Raw genomic sequence first — 19,647 nt, 5'->3', positions numbered from 1 at the left:
TGGTTAGAACATGTCTTATCTTTTCCCACAGAAAACTATGAATCTTTAACAGAAACACAGAGACTCCCACTTCAATGTAGAAATACTTCCTGGAAGGAGCTGTCTGAGCACTTCAAACTCCCAGTCTCCACTCTAGACTGAGCCCCCTGATCAAATGGCATCTCCTACAGTGAACTAGGATTTCCTCCTCTGATGAGGAGTAGATGGGACGTCACAGGAATTCAGGGTTCATAGTGTAGTGCTACCGGAGAACTCATCCGGTCAAGGGGAACGAATTCATAGAAAAATCCAAAGTACACTTTGCAGGGAGCACTGCAGCAGCGTCGCCAGTTCAAAACACCAGAGTGTTGGAACTTTCAGGTTTTTGCTAAAAAAGTTCAAAAATTTCTGTGGAAAGTGGGTGTTTTGTTGCAAAAAAATCACCTATGTTGGTTTGTTAGAAACTTAGTTTTGCATTAAAAATAGTATCATTTGAAAGCTTTCCTAAATAAACTGTTCTCACTTACAGAGAGAAGACAGAACTGCCTTTGCAGATGCTTAGCCACTGCAGCAGACCAGCATCGCCACTTGAAGCCTTTGGCATTGACCAGTGGGAGACGCAATCCTGGATTGGAGGCAGCTGTCTCCTCACATATTTATATGTCAACTGCTGCTACACTCTGGTGTCTGCGATTTAACATCAGACTTGGAATAAGCAGGAGTATCTCTGAGCATGGCCGTGGGTGGGACCTTGCCAGCTGGTGTGAAGTGCTGAGTCCCCTTGATGAGCTGTACCCCTGTCAAATTCAAGCCTTAGGAAGACAGTTGGTACAAACATGTTCACTGTTAATGGCTGCTCGTGTACCTGTCCCCAGCTCGGACTCATTCCTTGCGATCCATCTCTGCAAACCGACCAGCTGTGGCCGAATGTAAGGCAGGGCAGGGAGAGGTGGGACTATCCTGCTGACCCAGGCTGAAATGGGACCAGGTGCAGCTCATTCGCTTCACTCCAGATCAGAAGGGAGTTTCTGCTCTGCTTCCTGGGAGAGTGGGAAGTTTGGAGTTGATGGCTTTAGTGGGATAGACTTTTGTAGGGTGGATGAGTTGAAACTCAAGTGTCTGGCTCCAGTCAGATGCCTCTGCCTTTGGTGGCTGGCATTGGCTGCAAAGAGAACAGCTGTTTCGGGAACTAAGATGTAGGTCACTAGGGTAACAGATCTGGCTTTGTTTGTATTCAAAACAGCTGCCTCACTTGGAGGCTGAACGGCTAATTGCAGGGAGCAGGCACTAAGGAGCCAGAGGGGAGTGTGCTTGGAAACACTGAACAAGAAAGCAAAACTGCTTAAATAAATACAGCTAAATGGTCTGGCCCTTCTGGGGGCATTGAGCTGGTATAGATCAGTGGCCTTTAGCAGGTCCTTTTCCAGTTCATACGATGGCAGGATTGGACCTGCTAGAGCAGTGCATCTCAATCTTTTTTAGACTCAAGGTACCTCTCCAAAACTTTTGAGAATTGCATGGGACCCAAATTCAAAAGCTAATGTATTAATTATAGTGCCTACCTCACTGCACAGGCGGCTGGCAGTGAAAGTGGAGGAGCAGCTAAGCAGGGAGGGTTGGAGCTTGACCTTACCTGAATATTTCTTCACACCTGAAACCTGAGCCTGCCTCTATCTGCTTATCTCCTCACACCTTGCTTACCTCTTCTTTTGAAGGGCAACAGGAAGTATGATCTTGTGGCACCCCAGGGTGCCCCACACCCTGGCTGAGAACTGCTATACAGGAGCAATAAGCCTTAGACGAGGGAGAAGATGCAGATGCGTAGGAGGCAGTCATCTATGTGTATCCCTTCTAGATATGAGGCCCTAAGGAAATGTTGCTGCAGTGCTTTCTTTTTAGTGTCAGAACTCATGGTAGAGGTGATTATCCTTTATTCAAACTAGATTTTTGCAAAAAAAAGTCTTTAATTTCTTTTTAGTGTGTTCTTTTCAGGGCGAGGGTAGTCACAGCCACACTTAGCTGGTTAAATGAATCATCTTTCTGCAGTGAAATGAAGGGTCAGGCTAAGGAGCACATGTCAGAAATGAGAGCTGGTAAGAATGGTACTCTCCAGTCCCTAGGTATTGCTACCTGTAGGGTCTGTGTTAAAGAGAAAACTGAGCATGCTGCTAATAAATGCCTAATTCTACAAGCTTCGCCTGTTTGTTCCTCCCTACAAGCAGCCCCACAGACATGACTGCTTTAGAGTATTCATTCTTGCAAAAAGCCTGGTCTCTACAAACACGTAATCCCACCCGCCTGGAATCGCGTAACACCATAATACCCATCGCAGCCGGCCCCCAAATGAACCAATCCCTGGAATGCTTCCAGTAAACCCCTGTGACAACCTCCCTGTTGCACCTTCCCTGATACAGTCTCACAGTAACAGCCTCCAGTCCTTTGCAAGTACAAGTGTGCTGCCTCTTGTACAGCTGAACTTAAGGTACAAACCCATTCCTAAGAGCTGTCCCCCACTCTTGGAGAAGCTGAACTGCACAGGATCTCAGTTAGCCTACAGCACAGCATTTCCCTCAGACAGGAGAAGCCTCCAGACTTCTACGACTTGCTCCTGGCTCTTCTCCAGCCCCTCCTGACAAAGCACTGGTAAATCAACCACAGGGAACAATCTGCGCTGGCAGGGAGGGAAGGGACCAGATGGCCCTAGAGAAAACCCTTCTACCCCAACCTCTATGAACCGCTGACCTGAACAGGTGCAGGCAATATTTCTCTCTTATGAGAGAGGGAAGCAGCACAGGCTGCCTGTTAACTTTTGTTCATGTCTCAGAGAGGCCGGCAAGCGTGTCTGCTGTTGACATCAGTGCTTTTCCTCGTCTGTGTTCAGGCCAGCAACCTATGGCAAAGGCCCAGGGAAAGAGACTAGGTTTGAATGCAGCAGGGCAGGAGGGAGAAACTGTGTGAAACTGTGAAAATGTGTGAACTGAAATCAGGAGGCTGGCTTAGCAGCAGGGTGAGAGGCTGCACCACAGTAAGAACGTAGGAACAGAAGAAGTGCCATCCTCGGTCAGAGCAATGGTCCATCTAGCCCAGTAGTCTGTCTCTGACAGTGACAGAAGTGGATGCTATAGAGAGAGAACCATACAGAATTATTTCTAGAGTGATTTATCCCCTCTTCAGTATTCTCCCTGGCACCCACCATTATTGGCGTAGAGATGCCAGAGGAAACATCTCCAACCATTCTGCTAAAATGGTTTTCCATGGTTTTTTATTCCAGCCATGAATAAAATTGTCCATTAACTCATTGACTATTGACTAATAGTCCATTGGCTATTGTCTAATAGTCCATTGACTATTGTTCATTAACTCATCCAGTCCCATTTTGAACCTGGCAATGCTATCTGCCTCTACCACCTCCTGTAGCAAGGAAGCCCATAAGTTATCTGCATGTTGTATAAAAATATTTTCTCTTATTAATTTTAGACCTTTCACAGTGAGGTTTCAGCAGGTGCCCTCTAGTATCCTGTGACTTGGTGAACAGGGGCAGATCCAGAGGGGGTGAGATGGTGCTATCACACAAACACCCCTTTACTACCAAGAGCTCTGATCTGGGTTGCTGGATACATGCACAGTGAGGCCTCTGCAGCCGCTCCAGTCTCCTTTTCATATTCCTGGGAGTTACTGATGGGGGAAATCTGCAATGTTGTCAGAGGGGATGTCACTTAGGAGCTCGATGTTTGGCAAGTCACTTTGCCAGGCTGACCTCATCTTTCATAATGCTTGTGATGCTCTGTGAGGCAAGGTTGGTAGGGATTGACCCTGTGCAGCACTTTCAGGCCCAGCATTTAGCTAGAGTGCAAAGCATTTTGATGTCACTGTGATCGACAAACGGGACGCATGTCAAAACAGCTTCCACACTTCTGTGTTCCAGGAGTTAAAGAAAAGATTCATTTGAGATCATCCCAAAGATGCGGTGAGGCAGGCCCTGGATAGGGCATCTGATATGAAACCAATGCTCTACTTGATCCTAGCAGAAAGGCCATTAAAAAGAAATCAGAAGAGACCGGCTGAAAGCAATTTATTGGTTTACAAAATGATGTATTACATGCGCCGTGGCTCCAGGTTTGCAGTAATTTAGGGTGGTATTGATTGAGGAGAGACTGGGACATATTCCACTGGCTTCTTCATTTCTGTCTGATTTGGCTGCAATTTGCAGTTGAGAACCAAGTTTAATGAGATGAACACAAACCAAGCAGTGATGCCCCCTGCCCAGCAGGAGCCAACAGTCCCCACTTTGAAAGCTGCGTGCAAATGATTTAGAAGGCAAAGCAGAGAAAACAAGATGGGCTGGTAACCAATAAAGTGGATCTGTGACACATTTGTGATGGGCATCACCTGAATACACACTTGCTGCCTGCCCCACCCCCAGCGTATACGTGCTGTCTGTTTCCTTATATTATTGTGCTAATTTTGATTCAATTGGCACTGATTAGATAGCATAATAAAGCCCAAGTACACATGGACACTTACAAAGGCCTCTAATCACATCATTACAGCCATGGGATGAGTTGGTAGAGCTCCAAATTATCAAAGTCATACATTACTGTCCTGGAGAATGGCATATCTGCCCTCAGGAAAGGGACAGGCTGTAAGTTAAGTGCCAGTCTACTGAACGTGCAAATGCATACTTGGTCTGTGGGATAGTGGTCATAGCACTCATCACAGAGGAAGGGAAAAGCTGCTGACTTTGGGGAGCAGGGTTTCTGCCATGACATCGTTATTTGGGTTGGGAGGAAGGGACAGCACCGCAGATCATGTCACTGGGTGGGATTGTATGAGACAAAGTGAGCACCAGGGAGTTGGAAAGGCAAAGGTAGCTTTTTTCCACCTTGCATCCTCCTTAGCCGGGACTGTCAAGGGGCAAAATGGCTCCCAAGCTTAGCTTGAGTGACAGAGGGGTCTGCTCTCAGTTACTGTAGCCTTGCCAGAGGTGCCCTAGGTTCTGTGCCCTCGGCATGCCCCCTACAATGAGGGTTTGAGAAAGGCAGCTCACAGCTGTATTCAGTGGTGCTTGCTGAGCTTGGAAGGCTCTTACAGACCCTGCATGACACAGCAGTTGAAGGGGGCTGTAGGAGGAAGAAAAATCCTTTCTCCTGGTCTGACTCCACCAGCACATATGCTTGGTGTCCTTTGTTATTAATGCATTAGCATAAAGTGATCACTCAAGTTCCACCTGCCTGCAGCGAGAAAAGAGGCTGAGCAGGCCATGCAACTACTTTAAGCTGATTTTTTTCCTGTGTTTGCGAGCAAAATGATACGTGTTCCACATGAATTCCAAGATTTCATCCATTTAAAGAACAATGCTGTGTTGCATTCACAGACGGGCAGACTCACCTGTCATGGAATGTGTGGGAGAGGACGGACACATTTCTTTGGGGAAACCAGTGCAGTTTGCCAGGGAAGGGCCCAGACATGATTCCTTTGCCAGCTGGGGCTAACTTGAGCCCCAGGGACTGGCACTAACTGGCCCATCCTGCAGACATACCATGCCAAGGAAAGGATGGTTGCCTCACACCTTCGTGGTGCACAAGTGCTCAACTGATATTGCCGGGGAAAGCCAGTCGCTCTGGGCAAGAGGGTGGAGGATCCTGCAATAGTGCCTTTCCAGGCACAGACTCCTGGGGAGGGTTACGCGCAGCAACGTGGTTCATCCACTGCCCCTCAACATTTCTACAAGGCAGGAGAGCTACGAATCTCAGCTCCCAGAGCAGAAATGGAACGGGACGTTTCTCTAGATAAGAAAGGCTTGGAAAATGCTCGTTGGCACAGGTCAATACTGCCAGTGAGTCAGCTACGATGGTTGGCTTGATTCACAGAAGGCTTGTTCCCACCTAGTCCCTGGGCCTTGTTCCAAAAAATGAAGGGTGGAATTTGAATCACAGATTTCCTTTCACATGGCAGTACAGTGTGGCCACACTGCAACACCTGGAAGAAGTTTTTTGTCTCTTTCTGTGCCTTAGGGTAGCTGATCGCCTGGACCACCCATGAAGATACCATCCCAGGCAACCATATCCCTCCAGGCCCTATTATCTGTGATCCTCCTGCTGGATCTCTCTTGGATCATGCATCACTGCCTACCTACATCTTTCTAAGCTACAGGCTTTCTCACAAAGCAGGAGGCTTGAGAGAGAGGGCACAGCCACTGGGGGTCACTTAGAGGCACAAATTTCATGAACATCTTACTGACAGCTGCACTAAATGTCAGCAACAGCTCAGAGATCCCCTCCACTGTGCTCTTGTATTGATTGTGGAGGTCGCAGGGAAAGGTGCAAGTAAAAAAGATCTATTACCTGGCTTATGCCAGCAGTCAGGTGTTGGATAAAAATAGATGAGCCTGATCTTGTGTGAATCTTGAAAGCATGCGCTTTATAGCACTTCTTAGCCAGATGCTGGCAGAGAGAAAGGAGGAACCGAGGTGGCTGAGCCAATTAGTGTCTCAAAGCATTTGCCGGTGCGAAAGCTTTTCTGATCTCCAAACGCTTGTTCATTTCACTTCTGTAATATTGCACTTGTGAGGCTCTTTGCAGAAATGAGCAGGCTTTCACAGATAAAGGGAGAGGCAGCTTTTTGCTCCAGCAGGGTGCACTGGCGGACCTTCAGGCCTGCCGATCAAGTTGGCTGGAGCTCCTGAGACCACACAAGAGCTCTTGCCAGGCTTTCCTTTCTCCTGGTGACTCATGCTTGGTCCCTAGGTGGGAAATCATTGGGAAGCTCAAAGTGCAGCTCAGCATGACTGAGAGTCTCTGGATTGGGTCCAAATCCACTTCATGGTAAAGGGTCACTTGTTCACTGATAGTCAAATGAGCTCCTTGCCCCTCGGTTCTCAGAGACGGGGGAGCATGGTAGCAGAGCGGTTAGTGTCGCACTGGGGATCTGGAGGCATTTTCTTAAGCCCTGCCATGGACTCACGCTGAAGACCAGACCATAAATGGGGACCCGGACAGGTGTGGTGAGGAATCAAAGGCAATCAGACATGGTGCTGACCACACCACTCCTTTGTGCTTCCCTGACTACAGAAACTGCTGTGCCTCAGTCATGCTGGCCCCAGGGCTGCTCCGCTTTGGAAAGCCTCTGTCTTTGATTACTTCATGACAGGCAAAATTCAATCTCAAAGAAGAACCAAAGCAAACTGGTGGCTCTGGGGCAAAGCAGATGGCATGAAGCTCCTGCAGAGAATCCCTCCCGCCCTGAGCACACAGAAGTGCAGAGAAATCCATGCAGGAAGCCCAGCCCTGAGCTGCAGGGCCTCCTCTCCATCACTAACAGGTTCTGAAATGAAATCCAGCTGCCTGCACATCTCCTTGCTTTGCTTCAACCCAGGAAGCAAGGACCTCAGAAGTTATTGGCAGTTTTAATTAAAGCCAGAGCACACCAGAATAGTGCAGTGCTTGTTCCAGACAACACTGCAATAACCGTCGCTCATTAAACAGAGCAGCAATATTGTTCACCAGAGACGAGGACATTAGCACAAATAATTGGCATTGCTCGGATGGGGAGCCTGTTCAGCCAAGAGGAGGATTGCAGGGATTGCTCCAGAGCCATAGGAGAATGGTTCTGGGCAAAGGCATCTGCTCTTGAAGACAGGGCAGGGAGCAGAGCTCCTGGTGCAGAAGGGCAGGCAGCTCTCTTCTATAGCCAAGGACCCCAAAGCAGCCCCTTCACTTCTAAGCATAGCCTCTTTGAGAGATGTGCTGAAATAGTGTGCTCTCCAGCTAGTCTGCCGCTGCCTCAAGAACCCCCTGGAAGAACTGTCTGGGGGGATCAGAGAAACACAGAGACGTAGGGCTGGAAGGGACCTCCAGAGGTCATCTTGTCCAACCTCCTGTCCAAGGCAAGACCGTTCCTATCCAAACCATCCTGTACAATACCTAATCTAACTCTACATAAGTCTACCCCCAACCCTGACACAACACAGACCTAACACCCTAACCTGCCACAGGTAAAGCAGGGGAAACGTGGCAGTTGACATCCTGCTTCTATGAAATGTTGTCAATATGTGCTTAAGAGATCCCGAGTAAAGGGCCATGCCCCCTGCTACAGAGAAATGCAAAACCCCCACAGTTCATAACAATCTGGCAATGGGGTAAAATTCCTTCCTAACCCCAAGCATGGTGATCCGTCTGATCCTGAGTGGAGGGGCAAAACCCCTGGCTTTGCTCCCAGCAGGAGCATTGGCACACCCCAGTCAAATCCCCAGCCTTGGCTGTAGCCAACACCCAATGCCTCTGAGGGAGGCTTAAAAACACCCTGACACATGTAGTAGAAAGGTGAGGTGGGGGCAACCAGCAAGGCTCAGAAACATGGGAAATACCCACAGCAGAATATAGGCCTAGCTATGCCTAGATCATCCCCAACCAGTGGCTGTCTAACCTCTTCTTGAACACCTCCAGTGATAGAGTTTGCACCTTCTCTAGGCAGTCTGTTCCACTGCCTCACTTCCAACAGTGAAGAAGCTTTTTTCTGGATATCCAATCCAAATTTACTTTGCTGCAACTTTAAGACATTGGTCCATGCCCTCATCTCTGGAGCAAGAAAGAAAAGGTGCTTTCCCTCTTCTTTATGGCAGTCCTTCAAGTATTTGAAGACTGCTATCATGTCCCCTCTTAAGCACCTTTTCTGCAAGCTCAACATGCCTACCTTGTATGACTTGCCTTCCAAGCCTTTTATCATCTTTGCTGCCTGCTTCTGGCAGCAACTAACTTCTAACTTCTCCACAGCCATTTTAAATGTGAATCCCAGAACTTCACACAGTATTTCAAATGAGGCCTAACCAATACTGAGTAGTGAGGCATTATCACCTCCTGTGTCTCTTGCACCTAATGCTTCTATTGATACATCCCAAAACTGCATCCACCATTTGTGCGACTGCATCATCTTGCAGACTCGTATTGTGTCTGTGGTCTACCAAGACTCCCAAATTCTCTTTCATAGTGCTGCCATCCAGCCAGGGTTCCCTCATTTTATGTTTGTGTTTTTTATTATTCCTCCCAACTTGTAGCATTTTGCATTTGTCCACGTTGAACTCCATCCTGTTAGCTCTAGCCCAACTTTCCCATTTGTTGAGATCTTTCTGAATTGTGCTCACATCCTCCAATATGACTGCAATCCTTCTTAGTTTTGTGTCACCTGCAAATTTGCTCAAGACACTTTCTATGCCAACATCCAAAGTGTTAAGAAACACATTGAACAGTACCCGGCCCACAGGACAGACCCTGTGGGACTCACAGGCAGAGGGAGAAAAAATTATTTCGGTGTGCATGTGCCCTGCCCCCAGCAGGCAAATCTGTGGGGGAAGGGGCAGGGGAGGGGGAAGTGTCATGGGGTGGAGGGAGGGAAGAAAGGAAGTGGGGCTGGGACTGGGGTAGGCCCTGCACAGCCAGGGTGGGGTGCAGGAGGGAGCCGCAAGTGGCTCGTCTGGGGGTGCCCGGCATGGGGAGAGGGTGGCAGCTCCCACAGCTGCACACACCCCAGGAAGCAGGCAGGGTGTGTGCCCAGGACCTGCGTGACGTGAGGAGGGCAACTGCTGAAGGCTGGGCCTGGGGCTGCGCTGAGCTCTTCTTGGCAGGAGGTTGGGCCACACTGTGCTTGGGGTGGGTGGCGACAGTACTGGGAGTGGGGACTGGGGGGGCTATGGCAAATTTTGGGGTGGCTGCAGCCCCCCCTGTAGCCCTCCACCCAGTGCTGCCTCTTCCCACCCCAAGCACAGCACAGCCCTGCCCCGCCACCTCCCGCTGGGAAGAGCCTGACACAGCCCCAGCCTCAGCCTGCAGTGGCAGCACACCCTGCGCAGATCTGGGGCACATGCCACCTGTGCCTCCCAGGGTGCACGTAGCAGCAGAAGCCATGCCCCCCCAGACAAGCTGCTCACGGCTCAGGTCTGTGCCCAGGTGCAGGGCCTCCCCCAGCCCCAGTCCCTTCCTCATCGCTGCCTACATGCCCTTCCCCACTCCTACGGCAGCCGCTGTCCTGCATTTGGAGGTCTAATCCCCATTAGCCCCTCCCTTCCGCCACCTATGCTGGGACTCCACTCAAAATCTCCTGCCATCCTGATGTGAAACTGTTAAAAATGACCCTTTGCTTGTGGATATTGAGCCAGTTGTCTATCCACCCTGTAGTAGTTTTATCTGACCCAAATTCCTCCAATTTGTTATGAGAAGGCTGTGTGGGACCTTGTCAAAAGCCTTGCTGAAGTCCAGATACACTATATCCACAGCATCTCCTTCATCCACCCAAGTAGTCACTTTGTCCAAGAAGAAGATCAGGTTTCTTTGACATGATTTGTTTTTCATGCATCCATGCTGGCTGCTTGAGATCAGCCTTCCCTCCTCCAGGTGCTTGCAAATGACCTTCCTTAGGATATGCTCCCATAACTTCCCAGGTATTGAGATGATCTAGTTAATCATTACTATGTTGTGGGGGTAGGGCAGACAGCAAATGTGTATTCAGGTGATGCCCATCACAAATGCATCACAGACCCACTTTATTAGTTACCAACCCATCTTGTTTTCTCTGCTTTACCTTCTAAGTCATTTGCACGTGGCTTTCAAAGTGGGGACTCTTGGGTCCCGCTGGGCAGGGGGCATCACTGCTTGGTTTGTGTTCATCTCATTAAACTTGGCTCTTAACTGCAAACTGCAGCCAAATCAGACTGAAAAGAAGAAGCCAGTGGAATATGTCCCAGTCTCTCCTCAATCAATACCACCCTAAATTATTGCAAACCTGGAGCCACGGCAGATGTAATATGTCATTTTTAACTGCATAAATTGCTTGTGATGTGGACACATCACACACACACACACACACACACCATTACCAGGGAGCTGACAAGTAGCCCAAGAAAAGGTTCCACCTGGGAGATCAATCTCAGCCCAATTTATGACAAGATTTTTGCATCTCAAGCCCAAGGGGATGTAGCAGATTGGGGGCTCTGCTCCAGTTGCACCTTTACAATTCCTTGGGAGAGGGGTATTTTGTGGAAGTGTCGACATGGTGCTTGCTTGTTTGCTCTGATGTTTCTTGGGACTGGGTGTAGTGTGATTAAGAATCCAGTTAGGTACTCTGCAGCAATATCAATGAATTGGTAAGCAGATGAGTATGGGCTTGATGAGCTACACTGGTGAATAACCTTTCAGAAGAGGTATCACTGATGCAATGAGCCAGGATAGCTGGGTAGGACTGATCTTTCCTTCTGTTTGCTCAAAAATCTACAGAACAGGTGGAGATAACCTAGACAATTCAGTGAGCTGAGTGGGATATATTTATCTTTGGTGTGACTGACCACAGTCAGTGAAGTTACCTCTAGAGTTGCTTTGATATCTTTTTATATTAACTAGCAAAGACGGATCTAAAACCTAGTGTTTTCAAAGCTGGCATCAGTATGAGATTGCAAGAGCAGAGCAGATCTGTCTTGCAGGGACCATAAATAAAAGCTGTGTTGCACCATTGTTAATAAAGCAACTTCCATTTGTGCCCACAATATCCCTGTTCTCAATGCATTTTACTTGCCAAATCTTGATTTTCCTGTTACTGCCTTGAAGAGGAAGTTTTTGAAATGACTATTTTTGGACTGATCAGTCAAGCATTTGATTTGCAAAGGGTAGCAGCATTGGAAAAGGCCTTCTTTTTAATAAAATATATAAAACCAGACATATTGACTTCAGTGGAGCTCTCCCAGCTTGGACCAGCTGTGGCTCTGGTCCAGAATACATAAGCCCTATGCACTTTCCCTCCAGATGAAGAGTTTGACTACACTTTCAAAAGAAGTGCTGAAATAGGACCTGGCTGGTTCAACACTGAGAAGTGTAGTGCTCCATTTGGGAAGGAAAAATCCTTAACAAACTTACAGGCTTGGTGGCACTACGCTAGCTAGCACCACATCTGAAAATGACCTAGGGGTCATAATTAACCATAAAATGATTAATGCGCTACCAGTGTGATTCTACAGTTAGCAGAGCAAACAATATGCTGGCATGCATCAACCGTTGCATCACAAGCAAAACTAAGGAAGCTCTACTCTACTCAGCATTGGTGAGGCTGCAGCTGGAGTTCTGTATCCAGTTTTGGGTGCCACACTTCAAGAAGGATGTGGAGAAGCTAAAGAGTGTCCAGAGAAGAGGTCTGAAGAGCAAGCCATACGAGGATAGCCTGACAGACACGGGATTGTTCAGCCTAGAAAAGAGAAGACTTCAGGGGGATTTGGTGGCCCTTACAAATATATCAGGGGAGAGCATCAGGGGCTAGGCAAACAATTATTCACCAAAGCGCCCCAGGGAAAACCAGGAGCAATGGTCATAAACTCCTAGAAGAAGGTTTCAGACTGGATATAAGGAAAAACTTCATGGTTTGTGTGACCAGACTCTGGAATAGACTCCCAGCAGGGGTGGTATAGGCACCTACCCTGGAGATGTTCAAAAGGAGATTGAACGCACACCTTGCTGGGGTTATTTGACCCTGGCAGTCTTCCCTGCCCAGAGCAGGGGGCTGGACCCGATGATTTCATGAGGTGTCTTCCAGCACTAAACTTCTGTGAATTTGTGGAAGATGTATTTACCTGATGTTTACCTCGATGGTTCAGTGGGTGGGAAACTGGCTGAGGGGTAGGACCGAGAGAGTTCTCATGGACGGATCTGTGCTGTCCTGGTGAGAAGTAGCCAGTGGTGTCCCTCAGGGGTCCGTGCTTGGACCGGTGCTTTTCAACATCTTTATCAATGATTTGGACGGGGGAGTGAAAAGCTCACTGGCCAAGTTCGCGGATGACGCCAAGTTATTGGGCAGTGTGGTCGCGCCTGAAGATAGGTTGCAGATACCGACAGACCTGGACAGGCTCGAGAGTTGGGCAGACCAGAACCAGATGAGGTTTAACACTACCAAGTGTCAGGTGCTCCATCTGGGGGCAAACAACCCTCAACATACATACAGGCTGGGTGGGTGGTGACAGCTTGACTTGCACTGCGGCCGAAAGAGACCTATAGGTAAAAATCAACCGTCACATGAATATGAGCCATCAGTGCGATGCGGCAGTCAGCAGGGCAAACAACAGGCTGGCATGCATCAACTGACACATCTCATGTAAAACTAAGGAAGTGATACTCCCACTGTACTCTGCACTGGTGAGACCACAGCTGGAGTACTGCGTCCAGTTCTGGGTGCTGCACTTCACCAAGGATGTGGAAAAGCTTGAGAGGGTCCAGGGGAGAGCCACCCGTATGATCAGGGACTTGCAAGGCAAGCCATACAAGGAAAGGCTGAGGGACCTGGGCCTCTTTAGCCTAAAGAAGAGAAGGCTAAGAGGGGACTTGATAGCAGCTTGCTGCTATATCAGGAGTGTATCAGGAGCTTGGTGAACAACTTTTCACTAGGGTACCCCTGGGGAAGACCAGGACCAATGGATATAAACTCCTGGAAGACAGCTTCAGGCTTAATACCAGGAAAAACTCCTTCACAGTCAGGATGTCCAGACTGGAATAAACTCCCTCCACAGGTGGAGCAGTCACCTACCCTAGCAGTTTTTAAGAGGAGACTGGACAGTCACCTCGCTGGGGTCACTTGACCCCAGTTGTCTTCCTGCCTGGAGTAGGGGGGCTGGACCTGATGAGCTGCAAGCTCCCTTCCAGCCCCCGACAATCTATGAATCTATGATGTGTTTACCCGATGTTAAGAAAACTCATGCTGAGGACATGTTGTTCAGACTCTGCTCATCATTACAAAAATATTGTTGCTGAAAGACTGTGTGACTCCACAGCTCAAAGCTGGATGGTGCATTAAAATAAAGATGGCTTTAGGCATGGCTTTATGAATTTTAGAGGAGTGCTGGATCTATCTTCAGGCAGGGGGTAAGGTTTTTGAGTCACAATAAGCATAATTTGAATCTGCTGATCATTTTTACTCACAATTATCTTTTTTAGTGGGTGCTTTTTTGCATATCTGTTCAATTGCATTCAGTTGTTTTTGCTAGCACTTTATGACTGCTGGGTGATTATCTTTGAAGCGGGGCTTTGACAGCCACTCTGTGTACAAAAGACGAAGGTATATTTCAAAATGAGGCCAGGGAACAATTGTATCAGCACTGACCAATCAAACTACAAACTGTATTAGCTTTTTCCAAATGGATCGGAAATGAGGGAATAAAAAGTGTGCGTCTTTCAACAAAATAATTGTGCTGCAATGAGACTGCTCTCATGCATTCTGAAGGGAAACTAATTCTAACAAAAGCTTAAATGACTTGAGCTGCAAAGTGAGGAACCAAATTCTCCCCCCCAAATGTGGGGTTTGGAATCAGCCCATTTAGAAAGAGAAATCCAAGCTACAATGCCCAGAAGCAGTTTGGGATTTTCTTAAAATCTGGAAGCACCCAGACCAAGGCTCTGGATTCAGTTGGATCAGAGAATGCTTAAGTCCCTCTTTGAGCTTTTCATCCTGGCTCTCATATTAATACACATCAGGTCAGAATCTGAGCACCTCTCCTGATGGGGGAACAATGAACTGCAAAGACTACAGGCCCATAGAAAAGGGTTGCAATAAAGTCTGTTCCTGAAAAACAGAGATTAGGGGTATTCTAGCAAAGACAAACAATCCTAGGCCTGTTTCTCCCATATTCAGGTGAGCTCTATATATGGCTCCATTGACTTGGTTTGGCATTTTCAGGTGTATCAGGCGTGCTGATGCACTTTCTAGCATTTCAGATTTCTTCTTCATTTGTACTAAAAATAATGAGAAACTATCAACCTCCAGAAAGGTGGGTCAGGTTGGAAGAATGGAGATGACAGCAGCGGTGTGGAAGGGAGATGCTACTGCAGAGGTGAGAGAGGGCACCAGAATCAGACCACATCAGCAAATCCATTTGCTCATTCTCATTGTAGCTACAATTTCCATCTGGCTTATTTTAACGGGAGAAGTTTGTAAGGGGTGAAGGTACATAGGTGCCTACTGTCAATAGTATGTGGGTATCTTTACAAAACTCCCTATTAAGCCTGGTCTCACAGTCCTATTGCTTCTCTGTACCGCCCCCAATGTTTATGTCAAGTCTTTTTATCACTTGTTTTGGCCACACCAGAGAGTACCAGCATTTCATGGTTTTCACTGAAGACCCATTAGATTGGAAACGTGCCTTGAAGTCACAGACTTCAGGTGCTTGTGTCATTCAGCTTATCAAAGTGGGGGGTAATGGTGTCTTGATCATAGTCTGGAGAACAACACTTAGATAATGAGCTCTTCAGTCTCTCAGACACAGACATAATTAGATCCAATAACTGAAAGCCACACTTAGGCAAATTCACACAAATTATTACCTGTGAGGGTAATTAGAGGAAGACTTTACTTGGGGCTGCAGGGGATGACTTTACTCTGGGCTCCACCCCCCACAGGTTTTAAATCTAGATTGGATTTTTCTCAAAAGACTATTTGCTAGTTGAAACAGGACTTAATTGAGAGAAGTCCCATGGCCTGTGGAATACAGGGTATCAGACAAGATGATCTCTTCTGACCTACCAACCTAGAAGTCTGGCTAAAATCTCCTCCCTGCCTGATTGCTAATTTTCCTCAGCTCTCAGTGCCACGTTTTCCCCTGCAAACCTGTTTCTGTTCTAGTCCCATTCATAATGCATGTCTTTTTCCCTGGTGTCATCCACAAGGGAGGCATGTTACTAGCCACACACAAGGGTATTGCATCTTGGCACTAGCATTACTGGGGAGAGGGGGTGACTAGGGCAGCAGTCAGTGCATGTAACTGCATGTGTGTATTTGCATTGCTCGCTCCTCTAAATAATTTGTCCTCTCTCTTTGTGCCTTTATCTGCCCTGGGACTTGCCCTTTGGGGGCTGTCAGTTCTGTAGGGTGTGTGCCCCAATGTGCTCTTAATTAGGGAAAATGCCATGACAATAAAGCAAGCTCAGTGTTTCCTCAACGGCACCAAAGTGACAATGCACATCTCACTCTGGTCAGCTGCATTAAATCCTTCTGCTCTGGTTGGCTGCCTACTGCTCTGGCCTGCTAACAGATGGCTGACTGCACACTAGAACTGAACAGCCATACCTATCCCTTGACCTTACTGATCCCTCACAGCAAGGCAAACTAGACCAGAATCAGGATACTCATGAGTAAAACAAAACAGCTGAATTAGGCCCTACTGTGATTGCCTGGAACATGGTGCTCTCTTCTGGGTGAACTGGACAGATGAACCAGACAGATGAACTGGAATGAGTCCAAAGAGAAGCACCTGAGATGACCGGCACAGAGCAGGAGGGGAGAACAGAACTAAAAACACAGGGCTTGGCAAAGCTGTCCAAGGCTGGAGCCCGTGCACAAGTCAAGAGAGGATCCAAGTGCTGGGAGCAACAGGCTCTGATTAGGAGTAACGAAACTGGACCAGAGAAAACATTTGTGTGTATCCTGTAGGGCCAGGATGGACTAGAAGAACTCATAGACCCTTCCCATTTCCAAGTCCCCTGCTTCTGCCCGAGCAGCAGGCCTGCCTTGCAGAGCAGGCTGCTCTTCAGCAAGAGTGAGGGAAGTAGACTTGAGCCTATAGACCCTCCCATTCCCTGCTGGGATAGATGCTGTCTGCACGTAGCCAAAAGCTGTGCTGGGCACCTTTGATGGTGCAGTGCCTTGCTAAAGCACAGCCTACTTTTCCTCCGTTATCTTCAGCAGAGCTGTTTCCCCTGGGATAGGCTTTGCCTTGGCATTATTCAGCCTAAGGATTTCTATTTCTGCAGGAAGGGAATTCCCATGATGAAGCAGGACATGTTTATGGTGAGGGCTGAACAAATACCAGACCAGACAAATACCCCTGCCCCAGAGAGGTTACTACAGTAAGTGCCATTTAGCACAGGGGTCAAAGATACAGCCCGTGGACTAGATCCAGCCTGTAAAGCCACATCATCCAGCCCCCTGTGCTAGTCCCATGAGGGGCCAGTCCAGAACCCTCCCCACTCTCCTCATGCCAGATCCAGCATCCACCCCATCTGCTCTGGCCAGTTCAAGACACGAGCCACATGTATGTGGCACAGTCTCAGACTGGCCACAGTAGATGGTGGATTCAGGATGGAGGGGATGGAGGGGATGCACTGTGGAGCCTGCCCAACCAGTCTGGGACCTGTGCTGCATGCAGCATCCACCCCAAACCAGCTGGAGTGGGTGCCACATGAGGCTCACATCCTAGTCCATCTGTAGTGCGGTCCCAAACCAGCTGGAGCAAGTGCTGCCGGTATTGGATCTGGCATGCAGGGGTGGGAGGTCCACAAGCCCAATTCAGCCCGTGGGGCCGGCTCTGCACTGTTCTACAGCCTGTGGACTGGTCCCCACAGGGCCAGACAAGTTTCACACCCCTAATTTGACACACTGAATCTCATTCCCCTACTGCCAGCAGGGAGTAAAAGCATATGTCTCCTCAGACCATTCATGGGGCTCCAATAGCCTTTGGGGTGCCTCTTCTTCCAAAGAGAGACCCCTTTGAAGGGAAGTCTCCTGACAGTTATAGACCAGAGGACTTCCAACAGTATGTCTCCAATGGAGGAATTGTCAGGCTTGGGGTCAGAGCTGCCAAGGAGGCTCAGGGATACTGTAAATGCCCCAGCCTCTGCTGGTCCCCCATGATCTGAGAACAGACTGGTCACTTCTGCTTTCCTGATATGATCCTGACTCTGAATCTCTCACATCCCCACAAAAACCTCACTGAGCCCTCAGGAAAGTGCCTTTGTCTCCCTGAGCTGGGGAGTAGGCAATTTAGTGACAGCAGCCCCTGCCAAGACATGGGGGCAGGCTGCAGCAGTGAAATACACTGGCCTGCTACACTCTGCTCTCCCCAGACTGTGCAGCATGAGCTCCCCCGTGAGGGACCCTGTGCTATAGCCAGCTTGCTGGGGTGATGCTCATCTCACCTCTGCTCGCTATAACCATCACCAATGGCCAAATTCCTCCTTCACTGAAACCAAAGTGCCTTTCACTGCACTGGGCTTGCTGGTCTGTGGACAGACCTGGACCCACCTGAAAGCACAGGTGAAACCCTTGCAGACTTGTACTTCTGCATGACGATACGCCTCTCAAAGCCCCTCCTCAGCTTTCAGTGGTGGCAGGATCAGGTCCCAGTTTGGCAGCTGCCCTTGCAGCTGAGGGCATCGTGTGCTTTGAACCCCACAGAGGGAGCATCCCACAGAAGGGCTGCCTCCGATTTGGGAGCGTGGCTGCCTCTGCTCTGCTGCAGGATGTGCCAGGGAGCTCTGTAAGCAGCCCTGTTGACAGCATGCACATTAAACAGCTGATCATACCAATTACTCTGTTAGCCCTTCATGGAGGGGGGAATAAATGGTCCACACTGAAAGCGTGAGTCAAAATGAGGATGTTTCATCCACCTGCAGCTGCTCCTTCTCCCATGGTGCCTCCCACTGCCTCATTCTTTTGATCAGGCAGGTCAGTGGGTCTTACCCATGGCCAACATGAGTGGTCCATAACCAAGCACCACTTGGAATTCATGCAGGCTCACTGATGCGCTCTGTGGTCAATCAGCCCAAATCCTGCCCCAACCCCCTGCCTTTGCTGTTCTAACCCACTCTGACTCTGACATCGTGACACACGTGGATCCCATGGGGAGGGTAGCAGCTGTGAGGGCTTAAATCCAAATAATGTGGGGAGTTTTCAAGGACCAGACGAGCATCTGAAACTATCTGCCTAATGTGTGAACAACATCATTTTCCTTTCAAATACTGCCTTGCCCTTGAGCAGCTGCACACGTTTTCTCAGCACTTCAAAAAAACCAAGCTAAAACTCAGCATGAAAACTTAAGCTAAAACAAGTGCAATTTATCAGAGAAGTGACAAAACACTGTGAAGTGGCCCTGGCTTGAGAGGACCTTCAAAGCCCAACCCATTCAGATGTCCCAAGAGCTCCACAATAGTGCTACACTGAGCCTTTGAGTGTTGAAGAGCAAATGTTTTGTGAGTGTGGAGTCAGCTGCCACAGGGAGCCCAAGTCCAGCTGAATCCTGGTATGAGATGGGAATGTTCAAAAGGAAAGTTACCTGGATGTCCTGGTTCTGCAAGATCCACCTGGCATCCTGGTCCCCTGTGTAGAGCCCGGCACCTCCTCCTAGTTTCTATAGAATGATTTGGGTCTGTCTCCTGCTCCTGACTTCCCATCTCTACCCTGACCGCACAGTGCTGCTGTTCTCTCCAACCTATTCCAGTGGGCCTGCACAACAGTATTTGCAGGCTTGAGCCAGAAATGATTTCCCTTGGACAACAATCATAGGAGCACCTGCAGAGAACTGCTTATAGTATAAGCTCCTCATGCCAGGGACCACATCTTTGGGCAGTTCCGGGTAATGTGGGGCCTCTGCAGGACATACTTGGAAATCTGGTGGTCTCACCAGATGACAAAGCTAACCTATTTAACAATTTCTTTGCCTCCATTTTTCTGAACAGGGACTAAGTCATCCCCCCCACTCCGATCCCCGATGGTCCCAGGGGAGGCGCAGCCAGGCCCAGGGTCAGTGAGGACCTAGTCAGGGAGCTTCTGGAGGGACTGGACACGTTCAAATCAGCAGGTCCTGACAATCTCCACCCGAGTGCTGAGGGAATTAGCAGAGGTCATTGCGGGACCCCTGGCACAGCTTTACAAGCA

Source organism: Gavialis gangeticus, unplaced genomic scaffold, assembly GCF_001723915.1.
Source record: "Gavialis gangeticus isolate Ggan-Ray unplaced genomic scaffold, GavGan_comp1, whole genome shotgun sequence".
Classification (NCBI taxonomy): domain Eukaryota; kingdom Metazoa; phylum Chordata; order Crocodylia; family Gavialidae; genus Gavialis; species Gavialis gangeticus.
Note: the sequence above shows the minus strand (reverse complement) of the source record.